This window comes from Amblyomma americanum, chromosome 5 (assembly GCF_052857255.1).
Source record: "Amblyomma americanum isolate KBUSLIRL-KWMA chromosome 5, ASM5285725v1, whole genome shotgun sequence".
Taxonomy (NCBI): domain Eukaryota; kingdom Metazoa; phylum Arthropoda; class Arachnida; order Ixodida; family Ixodidae; genus Amblyomma; species Amblyomma americanum.
Genome location: NC_135501.1, coordinates 70,180,909 through 70,198,633, shown reverse-complemented (window position 1 = coordinate 70,198,633; position 17,725 = coordinate 70,180,909).

Below are 17,725 nucleotides of genomic sequence, written 5' to 3'. Positions count from 1 at the left end.
ACCGTCGTGAAGTCACCCACTCTCCTGGCTCCCTTGTGTTACTCTGGATCCCTTCCCGCCGTGTGGGCCTTTGTGAAAAACTGCTCCCCCGATATACAGGCCCTTATCGGGTCGTACGTCCGGTGACCGCGGTGACGTACGAGATCACCCCGCTACATCCGCCATCTCCGGCCGCTGCACCCCGCACCGACATCGTCCATGTGTCCCGCCTCAAACCTTACAACTCGCCGTCTAGCTGGCCTGTGTAGTGCGCACCGGGACGGTGCTTTTGCCGCTAGGGGGGGTCATGCTACGGACGCTGGGAGGACGACGAAGTGGTTGGTAACGAAGACGACGCTGAGGTGCGCGCTTGTGTGCTGAGAGTCTACTCCAAGCCATCGGTTCCTTGCGTAGCAGGTTACCTCTGCTCTTTCTACTGCTGATTCTAGCCGCCACGTATCAATATATCCTGTCCATATTTTTGCTTGTTTTTCATAAGCTATGATTTCCACGCTTGCCAAATATATTTGCACAAGCGAAATTGTAAAGTTTTGTGCAACGTGATTCTACCTGCTTCGCAAGACCATCGTCTGGGGTTCAGAAACTCATAATTAAAGGTATTCAAGTGTCTGGAAATGCTCTTGCCTTTTACTGTGACTGCCATCTTCTCAGTTGCTTCAGTGATCGTGTACTAGAAGAGGTCTGCAATGTTTGACCTTCCTGAAGGTATTCTAGCGCCTTTCTTAGCGCCTTACCAGACGATCAAGCAAGGTCAGTTTCAGAATTAATGAACAACAGTGTACGTTGTGATGCTGAAGGGGTTCAGATTCGTCCTCCTAAATTTGTTGCGGATCTCTAATGCCCTTCCTTAACTCCTATGCTCCATACTTGCTTGCCCAGTGCTTGTTTTCTGAGATGAATGTAAATCGCCAAAGTCGCGATGCTTTTCGAGACAACCCCTTTTAGTTTTCCGACATTTTCCAGAGGCCTAGAAAAATGTACATTATCAGCATTCTTCTTTGCTTGATCTTCAGAAGCTGATTTTCTCTGGTCAGTGGAGTTTTTAAAAAAAGAAGTCGACTGAATATTTTACCGGAGTAGAAATAGTCTATTTTTTCTAAGCTAAAAAGAATCATTTTGTGCTTGGAGTTTACGTAGATTTTTCAAAAGCATTAAATTGCATTCATCACTAGAGGTATGTGGTATCCATCCACATTTTGTACAACTCATCATATTGCATCTCTGTTTTCGAAGCAGTTCATGATGTTCTATCATAAACACTCTGATTTAAAAGCTTCAGTAAAAGGTGTCCCTCGGAGCAGAATTCTTGGCCCACTTCTTTGATATATTTACATTTCTTTTCTACTCAGACGATGCCAGTATAAGTTTATCTGCTATACACTTTAAAATGAATGAAACTCTTATCAAGCTAAAACGTGGTCAGTCATAGACCATTTAGGTATCTTAAGAATATAAAGGCTCTGCTGTATTGAACAGAATCCAAGGAGCTAAACTCTCTTTTAAATTTAGTTCATTGAGGCGTAACAATAGCAATAGTAGATATTAAAATTATCGTGATTATGTTTGTTTAGAGTATTGTATTGAACAAACACATCGATTTCGTTCTAATTAAGCAGTCTGCGGTTGGTGGCTTGATATCGCTGCACAGATAACATCTCCCATTTCAAGTTAAACTCCTGCTTTTCAAATCCCTGTTTTACTCAAATCCTAATTATTTTCGTTGCTTTGGGGCAGTGCCATATAAAAATCAACAAAAGATTTTAACGCCACAGCGGTCAGGTGCTCGTGTCACAGCAAATCTGGCGTCGCTGTCGTGGTCATTATTGACCCTGACTGAAAAATCCTCAGGCAATCAACCTAGGAGGCCGATGTGCAACCTAGGTCAGGTAACCATGTGGGGTCATCCAAAAGTTGCCCACTGGATTGTGAGCAACCTGCGCACCTCGGCAGGATGGGGCAAAATTAATGAATGGTCAGCAGAAGTCCACGAAGAGCAACCTAGGCCGCACAAGCCCCACCAGTGGCAACACCTGCCATGAAAAGGCAATGAAACATTGCTTACCCTCTGCTCTACTGCGCTAAGAGGGATACGCAGCCTTCCAAAAATCTATGAATGTTAAGTCAAGAATGACTGATTCTGCATGTGTGGGCATTTTCACACTAAAGCAAGAGCGTCGGACCTTTAACGCGGAGCCTAGGTGTAATGTTCAATTTTACATAGTTCCGAAAAAGTTTGTCAGAATACTCTATAATCTGCCGTATAATTGCTCCTCATAGTTAATTACAAATAACATATATGATACCGGCCCGGATTTTATATAACTGTAAGGCAACACATGCTTTCAAGTGCGAAAAGAGAATGGCATGTCCCTGAGCGGATTGTTGTCATTGCAAAAGAACACTGTAACTTGCCTTGCCCGCCACGAAAAAGAGTGGAATGCAGTAACTCCCAGAACCAATTACCCAATGGCGGAATTTTCGTTTCAGGCTTTCCGCGTTGTTATATATATATATATATATATATATATATATATATATATATATATATATATATATATATATATATATATATATATATATATATATATATATATATATATATATATATATATATATCTATATATATATATATATATATATATATATATATAGTAAAACTGATACTGACATCAAAAATGTCTAAAGTTGAAATACTACCGCTTTACTCCTAAACCTCTCATTATATATTTGACGACTAGTCATGGCACGTGCTTATTGTTCTCCTCCAGTGTATGTATAAATGTACGCTTTGTTCCCTGTGTATGTCACTGTAGTTTATTTTGTTTTAATTGTTTGTATATTACAACGTATACATGTTCGAAAATGTGTAGCAAACAAATGTATGCCTGCGTTTATTTTTGTTCCTACGGTAGCCGCTTTGTAGAGGGCACTGTGGGCCAATGTAAAGCTGCCATTTCTCGAGCAGCTTCTGCCCATCGCCACTTCCATCATTTTGATGAGAATAAAGTATAATTATTATTACTATTCCTTTTATTATACAACCAGAGCGAGATAAGAAGCTATAATACTGCAAAAACAACCTTTGGCTAACCGCATTCCAGTGCGATACACTGATGGCGCTGTGGTATACGCAGCCTCACACGCAGGACACCGCATGAAGATCTCTATCGATTCTGGCTACCAATGAATTTTCGCTGCAGTTTCCAGAAGAACGGTGTACCCCGTGACGCGGCCCGGACACATCATGTGGCGGCCGCCAGGTGCCGCCGCAACAAAGATGTCCTTGGGCAACGTGCCTTCGTCGCAACAGGAGTCGGGCCGAACTCAACCCTCCGACTGCTTCCTTCGGGATTGTCAAGTGTGGTCGTGGCGTCTAGGTGATCACTGCCTTCATGCTACCGCTTTCCTCCTGGCGCTTTCTTCGCTGTCGCCGCATGTCGTCCTCCTCTGCGTTCGCTCTGATTTATACAATGTGAAGAACTTGTTCGCCGGTTTACGCCGAAAGCGGCGCCGATGCACGCCCCTCAACGCAGGAACGAGCGCCAGCGCATCATTACCACTTTCCAATGTCCGTCATTAGAAAACTGCAATCTATTTAAGAAATTATGAGTAGTGTGAAATATAATTCCGGACAGTTGCGCCGCCTGCAGAAGACAAAAAGAGAATAAAACGCCAAAAGGTAGGAGAAAGATTGGGTTAAGAAAAAGTTAGATCTCAATTATTGAGCATAACACGAATGTTTCGGCGTCAGCTGGGCTCGTGCAGGCATTGTTTGGCGACAGATGAAGTACATGCGCGCCGGGTGCAGACTCCAGACACAAAACGTTTGCTGAAAGCCGACAGGCCTCAGTTGGCAAACTAGTATATAGCCCGGCGGGGCTCAGGCACGGCAGAGATCCTACCGAACGTAAAGGAAAATCAAGAACCTGTGAGAGGAATGCTTTGGTGGCACCTTCTTCTTTGATTGTGCCTTTCTCTCTCCGCTTCCGATTCTTCGCGGACCCGCCGTGGTGGCTCAGTTGTTAGCGCGTTCGGCTACTGAGCCGGAGTACCCTGATTCGAAACCGACCACAGAGCCCGTGTTTCGATTGATGCGAAACTCAAAAGGCGCCCGTGTACTGTACGATGTTAGCGCACGTTAAAGATACTCATGTGGTCTAAATTATTCCGGAGCCCTCCACTACAGGCCCTCTTTCTTTTTCTCTTTTCTTAGTTTCTCCTTTAATATTTCCCTTACGGCGCGGTTCAGGTGTCCGTTGATATATGAGACAGATACAGCGCCATTTCCTTTCCCTAAAAATCAATTTTCAATTTTTTCCTTCGCGGCGGCCCTGCGGCTTCTAATGAGGGCTATTTGTTTATGTGCCTTTCCTTGTCATTATTTCGCCCTCACAGACGCATCTTCACGCTTTCGTCGCTTTGCTGCTGCCGCCGAAGCACGTAAATCGCAGGCATGATCTGGCAGACAAGGCGTTGTCGCTCGGTATTTCAACTGCCAGGTCTTATACTCCATTTCATGCATAGCAGGCAACGCTGCGGAGGCGGCGGAAGTAGTGGGTCCATGAAAGGATATTACTCCGCCTCGTAAAACTCGTCCTTTTCGAAGCATTGGATAGTGTTCGGATGAAAACAAACAGCGGTATAAAACGAAGCGGTAGTACTGAAAATTCCGGTCGAAGCTCTGAGGCGCTTAATACTCGGACACGCTTGCTATAATTTTCTCTAAGTATGAACTACTTCTTATAAGCGGATAGAGTAAGTGCAATTCGCTTTATCAGCCGCGTATCAGACCGCCAAACTCATTCGGACTGCAAACCCGGCCGCAGCGACCGCGTTTAGATAAAGGCGAAAGGCAAAGGCGCCCGCATGCTCTGCGATGTCAGTGCACGTTAAAGATCCCCAGGTGGTCGAAAATATTCCGAAGCCCTCTACTACGGCATCCCTTTCTTCACTTCTAATTGATCTTCCTTTATCACTTCCCTTAATTCGCGGATCAGGTGTCCGCCGAGATGCTAGACAGATATTGCGCGGTTTCCTTAATCTAAAAAAATTGCTGGTGGTTTACCTCGGGTTGCCCTTGTTCGAAAGCAACAAGCTGCATCTCCCTGGCTACGTTTCTGGTCGAGTTACTCCCGCTCTTCATAGATAGCCATACTGACATACACACACAGTAGTATGCCTTTTTATTTGTTAAGAATCGTGCTTCCTTAATAATAATAAGAATTGGTTTTGGGGGAATGCAAGTGGCGCAATATCTGTCTCATATCGTTGGACACCTGAACCGCGCCGTAAGGGAAGGAATAAAGGAGGGACTGAAAGAAGAAAGGAAGAAAGAGGTGCCGTAGTGGAGGGCTCCGCAATAATTTCGACCACCTGGGATCTTTACGTGCTCTGACATCGCACAGAACACGGGCGCATTAGCGTTTTTCCTCCATTAAGAGGCAGCCGCCTCGGTCGGGTTTGAACCCGGGAACTCCGATTCAGCAGCCGAGCGCGCTAACCACTGAGCCACCGCCGTGGTCTTGCTTTCATCGAAACGACATTAAAGACGCTCGAACAATGCAGTATATATTTAATATAGCTTCAGTGATATATACAAGCGTATTATGGCTCGTTGCATGCGTAAAATTTGGAATCAAAATCTTTTCCAAACGACGCGCGAACCCTGCCGATAATTTCAGAAAAGCCAAATTAACAAATGATTTGCTTTTTTGGGCCAAAGGAAATCGCGCAATGTCAGACAGGTGTCATTTAGTTTTCTTAAAAGCAACTTTCATTTTCCTTCGCTTAAGGCGGAGTTCGGGTGTCCACCGAGATATGTGAGACAGACATAATTTGCTTTCCTTTAAAACAAATTTTCATTTCATTTTCCTCCCCTTACGGGCGCGGTGCGGGTTTCGGTCTCCATGGTAGGCGTCGCATCGAGAACACCTAGCCTTCCTCTGAAGCATCAAAGTGCACCTGCATATTAAAAAGGTCTTTGGGGAAAAGAAATGACGCAGTATCTTCCTCACATACCGGCGGACACCAGAATTATAAAAATAATTGGTTTTTGGGGAAACGAAATGGCGCAGTATCTGTCTCATATATCGTTGGACACCTGAACCGCGCCGTAGGGAAAGGGATAAAGGAGGGAGTGAAAGAAAAAAGGAAGAAAGAGGTGCCGTAGTGGAGGGCTACGGAATAATTTCGACCAACTGGGGATCTTTAATGTGCAATGACAGCGCACAGCACACGGGCGCCTTAGAGTTTTTTGCCTCCATAAAAACGCAGCCACAGCGGCCGGGTTTGAGCCCGAAACTCCGGATCAGTAGCCGAGCGCCCTAACCACTGAGCCACCGCGGCGGGTGCAGAACGCACTTTTATGGCCGGCGCATGCGATGCCGGCAGAGGCTTTCCCGCTTGAGCGGAGGTCAAGGTCAGAGGTCAGATGTCAAAGGTCAAAGTCGAGATAGATGTAACAGCCGGTGGTGTCGCTGCTGTAGCTGGCGTCATGTGTCGAACCTAACTACCACCAGGTATGCCCATTGTTTGAGTTCTACCTACATACAAGGTTAAACTTGCGGCCACCGTGACCTCTATCTGCATTCCTTGCGGTCCCGCTAACGGTTCGAAAAACTTTCGCAGTGAAGCTTTTCCTTGAAAAAGAAATTTGCAATTTTTCTCGAAGCCGTGATGAGTTCGAAAACGGAAATCTAGCAAGACGTAAAACGAGGTGTAGGAATTTAGCATTCAAGGCACTTAATATCCGAGGAAACGATCACGCTGACGGTGCAGCGAGGTCGGCGCATGGCAACACCACCTTCCCTCTACCTTTACCTTCTTCTCGCAGTGATGGCGCGAGGCTTCTAACTACAAAGTCCTGGCAGACGCAACACTCTTCGAGGTGTGATCCGCCGCATCAATATAGACTCCTTCTTCGTATCGACCCTACTAGTGACTTCCGCATGCCACGCGATATAGCTAGACATGATCAAAATTGCCTTGACCGAATTCGCCGGGACATTGCCTCCACTAAATCCTATTTACATGAAATTGGTGCATCAAGTAGCCCTCCGTGCCCCACATGTGGTGTTCCCAAGGATCTGGCAGTTTTGATCTCCCGCTTCCAACTAAACAATCATTGCAAGGCACTTATAAGTGCTCCAGGACTTCGACAGGATCGCCCCGTGGCCCTAGAGCATGTCCTTAAACCCTGGAGGGATGCGGTTTCGGATGTGCGCGGGAAAAAAATCATTTTTAGTGTTTTTAAGAGACACGGGTTTGGTGGACGTTCTTTGACACTCATATTTGTGTGTGTGAGTTCTTGAGTGAGCTTGATTTCACCATTCACCCTTTCTTTTTCTCTTTTCCTTTTCTTTTCACCATCCTCTTCTCTACTCTTCTTTTACCCTCACCTTCAGTATCATCTTAGGCCGACAACCAGGCAGACCTCTCCAGGGGCCCTATTCTCGACATTTCGCCATTTTGTTCAAATTGTGACGTAGGCGTGACGTAACCATCAAGGCGGTGCCAGGTTACGTAAGCACTGAAAGAGGTTACGAAATGTGAAGAATAAAACAAAAAAGGATAAACACAAACGATGTCGTCTGCTACTGTTGGCGCCAAGTGCGAAAAAGAACGACGTTCCGGGAGCGTCATTATAGTCATTCTGCTGCGAGGCCGTCTTAAACAGCACTCACTGTGCACCAGCTGTAAACAGGATCAAACGGTGCCTACACACAGACCACAGCGGCTTCGGTGAGAACACGCATATGCAGCGAATGGCGCGCACTTTCACTGGCAGAGTAATGCTTGCCCTTGGCAACTGGGCCTTGCAAAGTGCCACGGTCGAAAAACGAAAAAAGCACATTAAGCAACGCCTCGGCCGCTGGAAACGAATTTTGCTCCATGGCCCCAGCATCGCACCGTTGTATATGAGTGGTTCTGGTGACAAAAAATGCCGATGATTTCGACAGCTTCGTGATGCGCTAAAAAATGACGCTCATCCAACAACTAGAGGCATTTCGCAATAAAATAAATGCAACTAAATTTTTATTTTTGAACACCTGCTACTACACTGAAAAGGGGGGGGGGGGGGGGTCTGCGACTGAACTCTCGTGAGCAGTGTTTGTTTTGGCAGTCGTCTGCTACGGAGCGCCAGTGACGAACATGGAGCCTCCTGCGCGAGCGTGGCCAACAGTAAGCAGCGCGGTGTTTATACACCGCGTTGTAGCACAGATCAACTTGAAGCCATGCTCTGTTTTATGGAGCAGCATGCCGGTCTGGGCCGCGGGGCCAGCGAGGCGATGCCGGCAGAAACACGCCAGCGCCTGTGGGTGCAGCTCGCGGCCGAGCTGAACGGGCTGGGGCCGGCAACGCGCTCGCCGGAAGGCTGGAAGCGCTTCTGGCAGCAGCGGGTGAGGCAAGCGCGAACTGCAGGCTCGCTAGTCGGTGCAGAGCACAGGCGAGCTAATCTGCTTTCAGTGCGCGGCATGGCACGGTTACACTTTCACTATGACGTGTGTGCTCTTCGGTGCTTGCGAATTTTGCCTGCTCGTCCAGTTAGGAGCGCCTGTGCAAAGGCCAGTATACTGCTGTGCACTTGTGCTTACCCAGTGCAACATACGCAGACGCACCGAACGTCGTCACACGCTCTGGCGGCTTCTGAACAACCAGTGCTGCGATACATGACTTTCAGCACGAGACCCGTTAAGAGACACATAGTTCAAAACTGGACATATTGGAAAACCTTACTCTGTGTAATCCAGCCGGGCAACCTATACATTTGGCATATTAGGCTGCAAGCTTTTTGTCCTAGATTTTGTCAAGAAATAGTCGGGCCTCTCGGAATGCTTTTAACTCTCCCGCCTCACTTCCACTTTAGGTATGAGAGCCATATCTTTTATTCATGCAGACCTACAGGCGGGGGGCTGCCGAACCCAGAGGCAGTGCTGAGCCCAAGTGATGCCCGCATTTTGGCAATCGTTGGCGAAGACTGCTCCGTGGGGTGCAGGTCCCCGGCCGTATTCGGCATGGCACCAGCAGCCTCAGTTTCACCGGTGAGTAACTATGAAAGAGTTTTTCCAACTTGCAAAAAGATATGTAAGCACCTTTCCACAGCAAGCGGTGGCTGCTATCAGGCAGGAGCTGAAATCGCAAGGCAACTCTGTAAGCGCATTACAGAATGACGCAAGCATACGTGTTGGCCGTGCGTAAAATGACATAGCGTTTGTTCCCATATCACCAAGGTAAATTCGTAACATCCTTCTGAAAATATGCCACAGCAAAAGATGTCTCAAAAAGAATGAAGCTGGAATCGTAAATATATAAAATCATTTTTATTCAAAATTAAATATAGCATGGCACAGCGTTGAAAGCATAACCAGAAACCAATGCTTGTGTTGCCGCTGAAGTATGAATGAACTGTGAGTATTCATCTTATGCACTCGCAGGCACCGAGCCCAGCGCCACAGTCGCCAGAAGCCATGGATGAGCATGACAATTGCTCAGTACAAGGTTTGTCATGTACTTCAGTAGACAACAGCTTTCTAAGCATGGTGCAGGTTACAGTTAGTTGCAAGCATGGTGAGACATAGCTTTTAAGCATTGTTACAGGAAATGTGATCATAATTATCACACTGTCAGTTGGCTAATATATATGCTGATTTACATTGAACAAACTTGTATTTTTCAGTAAAACATTTCTGTTTTTGCAGTCATAACATTAGTTTTATGCATTTATTGCCAAATTGTGTTGTACACATGGTGCCAAATTTCAATGTATGGTACCTGAAATGAAAAAAGTGTACGACCCAAAAAATGCTCCTGCAATAAAGTGAGGCATAACACAATGCAACAGAAATGTGACGCATGTTCCAAGGCAGAGGTGTCTTGTGGTTTCACTACAGGAAAACACACTGAAATTACACATATGCAGAGAACGAGGGCCAGCCAGGTACGCGAGCTGCACCGCCACCAATACAAGCTGCACCGCACCAGCAAGGTGGCTCAATCAGGCGGCCTCATGCACTTCCACCTCGCCAGCAAGACCACCCAGGCAGTGTGCAGCAAAGGCACAACGCGATCGCCGCCCTAATAGAACAACAAGGGCGCCTGGCCACGATACAGGACCAGCAGCTCCGGCAGATAACGACAGACCTGGCACACATCAGGGCCCACCTGGAAGGGGTAAAGTATTAATGACTATGTTTGTTAAGTGTTTCCCCCAGGACGGTGATAAAGAACGCTTGTTGTCTTTGCAAAAAAAAGATTGAAAGCCTGCAGGTCCGCCAGGTCAACGCCGTCGAGCAGCTGGTGCAGGCCCTGCGTGACATTAACAGCACACTGCAGGCCCGCAACCAGGCGCCCTGTGAGAATGGTGGCGATCCATAAGGTGAGTTCAGAGGAACAGAAAAGAGCACGACCTTGGCAGTCAGAGCAGTGTAGTGAGAAAAGCCATGATAGGCCGTGCAGGCTACTGTACGGAGAGGTATTTCTGGCTCCTCAGTTCTAGGATGCAGGTTAAATACCTGTCACAGCGGTCGAATTTCGATGGAGGCAAAACGCCGAAGAAACTCATGAGCTATGCAATGTCAGTGCATGATCAGGAGCCCTAGGCAGTCAAAATTATTACAGGGACCTCTGCTACTGTGCCTTTTTCTCTCTTCCTGCTTTCATTTCCTCCTCCATCCCTTCGCCGACAGCACTGTTGAGGTGACCTCCCGGAAGTGGAATAGTTACTGTGTCTTTCCTTTCTATAAAAACCAAATTTCATAGCTTAAGGTGTTAAACACATAATAGGTGGCATATGTGACATGAGACAGTCCTCGAAGGATAACAATAAATGGTCTGAAGCGATAAAAGAAAAGGAGGGAGCAGTGGCACATTAAGATGCTATATCATGCATGCTGATAAAGCCAGTCAGGTGGCAACTCAATCTACCGTACAATGTGTACCAGAGGTGTTGGCAATGTATAAATGTGCCCTTAGGTTATAACCACGAACTTAATGGTGACACTACTGTGCCATACACAGGTAGAACATGTCATCAACAGAAGCAAAAAAATTTCACATTAACATACAAGTAAAATGTAGGCAACGCCTCAATACAGCAAGTGAGGTTTGTGTAAGTGCAGCCAAGACACTCCAATCACTCAAAAATTGCAATGAGAGTGTTTGGAAGCAACGCAAAGGTGGCAAATGCAGCATGGAATATAAGGGCCACTATGACTGCTTTTCATGGCATTGTGTTCATCGTGTGTTCATCAAAAACACGTATGCCCTTAACATCATTTCCTTCAATGAACAAGTAATTGTGTATACATGTCTTTCTGAGCTCATACTGAACCTGTAATGCCATTCGACTGTGCAGCACAGGCTGGCAACTCTTTAGAACTCGTTACATCTCTGATATAACGTGTCTTGCCCGTGACAGTGAAGCGGAAACGGAACGAGATGTAAGGTTGCTCATTAAGGATGTGTAAAAAACTACGATTCTCATGCGAAGCACATCAGTCAGAGTTCAATGTTATACTAAGTTCATGACTAGATAAAAGCACAGCGAACATTTCCTCTCCTGTCTTGCGCAAACACTTCTCTACTGGAAGAAATTGCACTCTCAGGGAGATACCGTTGCCACCTTGCATCTTGCGTACTGTGCGCACTTTGTGACCTGCAGCGATGCTGCAGCCCAGAGAGGTAACATAATGCTCAAGTGGTTGCCAATGAATGGTAGCCAAAACACAACACACACGACACAGGCTCCATACTGGAGGCACTGAGGACAGGGAAAAAGTTAAGTTCTTTTGCAGGTGGATGGTGAACGCACAGACTGCTCTCTTGGCATGCTGCATACATACTGACAGTACACGGCACAGCATATAAACAAGTCCTGAAGATAGCATTAACATACAGCCCACATTTCACAGAGTGTAGGATAGGCGTGATACAAGGTCACACACATGGCCACAGTTTGCTCCAATGGTGGGCGACGCCCACCTCTTTTAACACTACAATGATGGCAGGTGCAAGGGCGACGACGACCACTGCCACAATGTCGACTATGACAGGACTTCGCCAAATGCTGCACATTCCCCTGTAAAGAGCACTGTGCACAGTAGCAGCTTTTCACAACACTGCACCACCACACATAACTTCACGCATGAAGCACTCAGCTTGAAGCAGCACACTGTAGACTGCGTTTGTACAGCACCACTGAAGCTGAATTCCTTGCGGGGGCACATCCTCTTGATGAAGACAATGCAATGAGAAGTGAGCAGAGGCTTCGTGCCTCAGGGAAGAAATACTGCGAAGACAGCGTTCTGTGCTCACAGACACAACGCAGTATGATGAAACACAGCACATGCTGCGGGACGAATATATTAAATAAATAGCTGGAACTCAGTTTTCACTTTAAACAAAAGCTTAAAAATAAACAGTGCAACATGCTTGTTGCCGTATGAAACAAAGTATGCAATAATGCCAATCCTTGCTTGCAGGGTGGCTGGTGCTGGCGAGGTGGCTGGTGCAGGCGAGGCGGCTGGTGCTGCCGAGGCAGCTGCCGGCTGCACATAAACGTGTCTACGGGCGAGGCTGGCACAAAAATGTCTGCAGCAGCTGGTCACGCTTATATCTACCTGCCTGGTATAGAGCAGGAAAGGCACCGTTGTCATCACAGAGGTCTGTGTCATCATCAGGGTCACCGTTGTCAGGGGGGGCAAGTTGAGGAGGCCGTGAATATATGCACACATTGTGCAACACTGCACAAGCTGCTACAATCTTCGCTGCAGTCTCCGGTTCGTAGTGCAGTGCGCGGTACCGTTGTAGACACCTGAACCGGCTCTTCAGGACACCAATCGTGCACTCGACAACAGACCTCAGCGATGAATGTGCACTGTTGAACCTGGCAGCAGGACTGCCAGGAGCGTGACATCCTAGAATGGGTGTGACCAACCATGGCTGCAGCGGGTAGGCGCCATCACCTGCAGGCCAATGAAGACTGACATTTTTCAAAATGCGCAACATCTGCAATTTGGGTGCATGAATTTTTTAGTCCATTATTTATTTCATCATTTATTACTTTTCTCCCCTCATTACAAAGGCCTCTATTTATGATACAATAATTATTGCTGTCATTGTTATCAGCCATGATACAGGCAATATGGCAGCCTGTAAGTTTGCTGTATACAAGTAGTAACATGTACCGGTAGACGTATCAGCTTTGAAGGAGAGCCTCAGCTATATGTGACCTCACATTTTCTGAGGTACAGCATAAAGAAGTATCCCTTATTTTTCCACCCTCTCGGTTTACAAGTAAAAGCAAATCTGCATGTTGTGATATTTATGTTGTTACATAGTTGTGATACTACTGTATATTGCATTGCTCACCCGTGAAGGAACGTGAACAAATATCTTATTTTTTGACTCACTCGATGTGCAGGAATAAGCAGGTCTGGATCCTGTGTTATTAATGTTATTATGTTATTATGTACGTATGTTGTTATAAATACCTTGAAGGAAAGCCTCAACTCTTCCTGCCCTCCGATTTCCTTACCGATAGCAGTTTCACTAATGCAACGCCTTCGTTGACACTACTGCTGACATGTAGAAACCCTGGATTTGCATTAATTTGAAAGCAAATTGCCTCAACCGTGTGTTCACTGTAGATATGCTTAACCAGCTACATGCAACTGTCGTCTGAGATCTACTGACTGGATTTACATTTGTTCAGTCCAACTATTTCGCCCTTGTGCCAGAATTCACATACCTAGTAGATATTCCCCACATTGCAGAAAATTGTGGTTGCACAGTGCATGATGCACCAGTGTTGTCCGCCACACGAAGGAATCATGCACAGACCCTGGGAATGTAGCGTCAAGTGCCCTGATGCGAAGATGGGCATCACACACCTGTAAAGAAGCATGAACAAATATTCATTTTTTTACCCGCCCAATTTACAAGTGCGAACCAGTCTTCGTATTGTAACATTTATGATGTGGCGTAGGTGTATATTTTGTGTTGCAATTTAACAACTTCAGCCGCCGTCTGTGTTGTTGTTAGCAGTTTTTTTTTACCTTATGCCATAGTTTTTGCTAGCACAGACATGCACCAAAACACTGACTTTCCTCCACTGCATTATCAACTGCACACTGGTACAGTATGTTGCACTACAGCAGACAGCATACTGAAACCATAAAACCAAAGTGATTGATTGTGATATTTGACACAGATGAGAAAAAAGAGGCTCCAACACTAACTGGACTGAGCACTCAGAATCTAATCTCACAGTGAAGTGGGAACACCCGCATCACCCAAGACAAAGTGTCATAAAACAATAAAGATAACATAGCACATGACATGAACTGTGCAAACAAGGTCATACTGTGTAGTCCTTGTCCAAGAGCACCTTGTTTGTGCAACTCCCACTACTCAAGCAATGAACACTGTCCTGTCAGTAATGTGCAGTTGCAGTGCTTACAGGAACAAATACATGGGCATGCAATGGGCTATGTGTGCAAGTGCCAGTCTACTACCTCTTTTTCTTTCTACCTTTGAGTGTCATGTTGCCAGAATATAAGAACTCAGACGCAGCAAAATACAGAAAATCACAAAGGCTGCACTCCAGGCAGTTTGGAGGCTCCGTGCATTGTATGTTTCTTTTTCCGAAGGCACGATTGTGCCATTTTTTTCTGCTTTCCTTTACAGGCACAAATGTTAACCCGCTTTCTCCAGCAGACCGTTCTCCCTTTAGTCTAATAAAACATGCAGGTAAGCACGCCGCAAACGAGTGCCGACGACGGCATGTTTCTGGTTACAGGAGACCAAAGGTCATGCACCGAAGAGCGCCGCTACAAAGCTTATTGTTGTCGTTCTTACCACCATGACGTTCAAGGCATAGTATCCCTTGCGGCAGAAGTACGCAGGTCTGTTGACCTCGTCAGATGGTGCCGCTATGCAGACAAGTGTCCCATCGATGGCGCCAACACATCCCGGGAATCTACTGTCCAGCAGCTCGAAGCCTTCGCGTGCGGTCGCCAGTTCAGCCGGAGAGCATGGGAAGGAGATCCACTCGTGTCCCAGGCCGTTCACAATCGCGTCGGTGACTGCATGGATGCAGCGACTCACACTCGGCTGACTAACCGCTAGGTGTTCGTCGCTTGCAATCATGCCATGAAAACTGCCTGTGGCGTAAAACCGGAGCGCACACAGCACCTGCTGCTCCACGGTGAGCACAGTTGCCGTGTTGACGCGCTGCCTCTGCAGATCTTCCCGCAACTCGTCACACAGCCACCTCACCAAGTCTTTTGTCAGGCGAAAATGCTGCCTGAACAAGTCATCGGGCATCTCGAAAGCGTCTCGACGCTCACGATAATGCCTGTCCGAAAGCACTCCTAGCCAGTCCAATACGACGGGTAATGCCGGAGACAAAGCCATCGTCCGAACTTCTTTCTAGCGAACTTCTAGCTAGTCCGAACGTCCTCGTTGTTGCCTCAAATACGATGGCCCATACCGTCGCACGTTGCCTCCGCGTCTTCGTCGTCGTGGAAGAGACGGTGCATTGATGATGCCGTAGTAACGTCCGCAAAGTGTTTGAGGCAGAAAAGTACGTAGAGACCTCCTGAGACGATTAAAAAAATTAACCTTCTTTGTGTCGGTCCTTCCAACGAATAGTTACTATATAAGTGCCCTTAAAAAGCTGTTTCAAAGTTTTCTACATTCAAAACAAGGTTTACCTTGCCATAATTCATCACTTCAAATAAATTGGTACCAAACTGCGGAGTCAGACGTATAACTCAGACTTGTATCCGCCATTTTCTTCTTGCCGTAATTCAACCACCTCGCGGCCGTACCAAATTACGACGGCGAAATGGGGCATTTTTCAGCAATGGCAGCATTTCCTTTGCGTCACTAAACGTCATTTTGACATCACTGAATTATGCTTGCGTATCACGTGAATCACGTGACATTCCTCCAGCCAATCACATTCTAGGAAGCAACCCTCACAGTACGAAATTTTTTTCTCAAAATTGCTAAAACGAGCCAAGTGTTTTCTTCCATGCCTGCTGTAGCTTCGTTTTCCCTCCACAGACATTTAAATTTACCAACCCGGCACAAAATATACTGTGCTAAAAATCAGTCTTCAAGTACACGTCATTTTGACGTCACGGCAGAAAGCTGTTTCGAAGCCTGATGGTTTCGCGCCACAAATTTAAAACTCGTGACTTGCACGTGATCGCCCAATGAGCCAATCAGAGAGACAATATGGCGGCGAACGGCGGCCATGCGTGTCGAGAATAGGGCCCCTGGTTCAATAAAGTTCTCCTCCTCCTCCACCTCCTCCTCCTCCCACATGAACCAGCCACACAACTCGTGAGGCACATTACCAGCCTAAAATCTGCGGCACGCACATTTGAGATGAACACCTACGTGGGCGCGAGGAAAATGTCCAACGTGGCGCGATACATGGAATAGACCCGGGACGACAGCGGAAGAGCTCAAGGCCCATTTACGAGTGCGCACCCAAGGAGTCACCATACTGCGCGCCCGGATGTTAGGAAAAACCAAGACGACCGTCATCCCCTTTGATGGAACCATTATCCCAAAAATACATTATCTACTACGGCGGTGAGACGGCATGCTAGCCGTACCGCCCTATGAGACAAGTGTGTTATGTGTGTTCCCAGCGAGGCCACCGCTTCAACTTGTGCCCTACACCGAATGTGCGCGCGTGTGGCCAGTGCGGAACGCAAAACCCGACGAATGGACATTCCTGCAATCCAAACTGTGTGATTTGTGGTGAAGCCCACGCTATCGGGTCAAAGGACTGCCGCGAACGACCAACGAAAGCCAGAAGCCAGAGAAGCAAGACCGCCCTCAGCTACGATAAAGGTGGAAACAGCAGCAACAGCGGCGGACGCGACAGCAGACGCCGCACCCGCGGTGACCGCAGCAACGGCCGCGGTGGTCAAGCTTGCATGGAGGGGAAGACATCACGGAGCCGCTCGGGATCCCGCTCATCACGGAACCGCTCGCGGTCCCAGTCGTCTCCCCCGCTGCCGCCCTATGCGAGGACGAATGGCGGAAAACCAGCAGCGGAAGAAAGAAGAAACCGAGTCCGCCCACAAAATTGCAACGAAGTGAGCTTGAGAGCCTATGCTTCCGGGGTTGCTCCACACTCGGGGGGGGGGGGGGGGGGGGGGGGACAAGTAACAAAAACAACACCTGTACAAATAATGGACACAACCGTGACCTTGAGCATGGAGACGCGGAGAAAACAGCGATAAAGTGTGAACTAGAACTTGCCCCTGTTAATCAGAACGTGTTGGAAAGCCAAATAGGGGAGCTCACAAAGATATTTCACGACCTAAAATCCAATGCCCCCCCGCTGTCAAGCGCTACACAAACGCACTCCTCGATGCAAATGAAGGACAAGGAACGCTCGAACTTCAAAGTGGAAACACAACAGATGATGCAGCAAATGATGAAACAAATGATGCAACAGATTATGTATCAGGTGCAACAATAGCATAGCTGAGAAGTGCCTGCCGCAAACAAAAACACACAGAGAACACTAAGTAAAATGCCTACACAACACCCTGCGTTAGCAGCTCTCGCCAATACATCTACGTCCCTAATAATGAACAATTCCACCAGCTCAAGAACATAAATTATCGCTAACACGAACCAAAGCAAACACGTCATCTTAGACATAAGGCAATGCAACTTCAGGGGCTATCACAAGAAA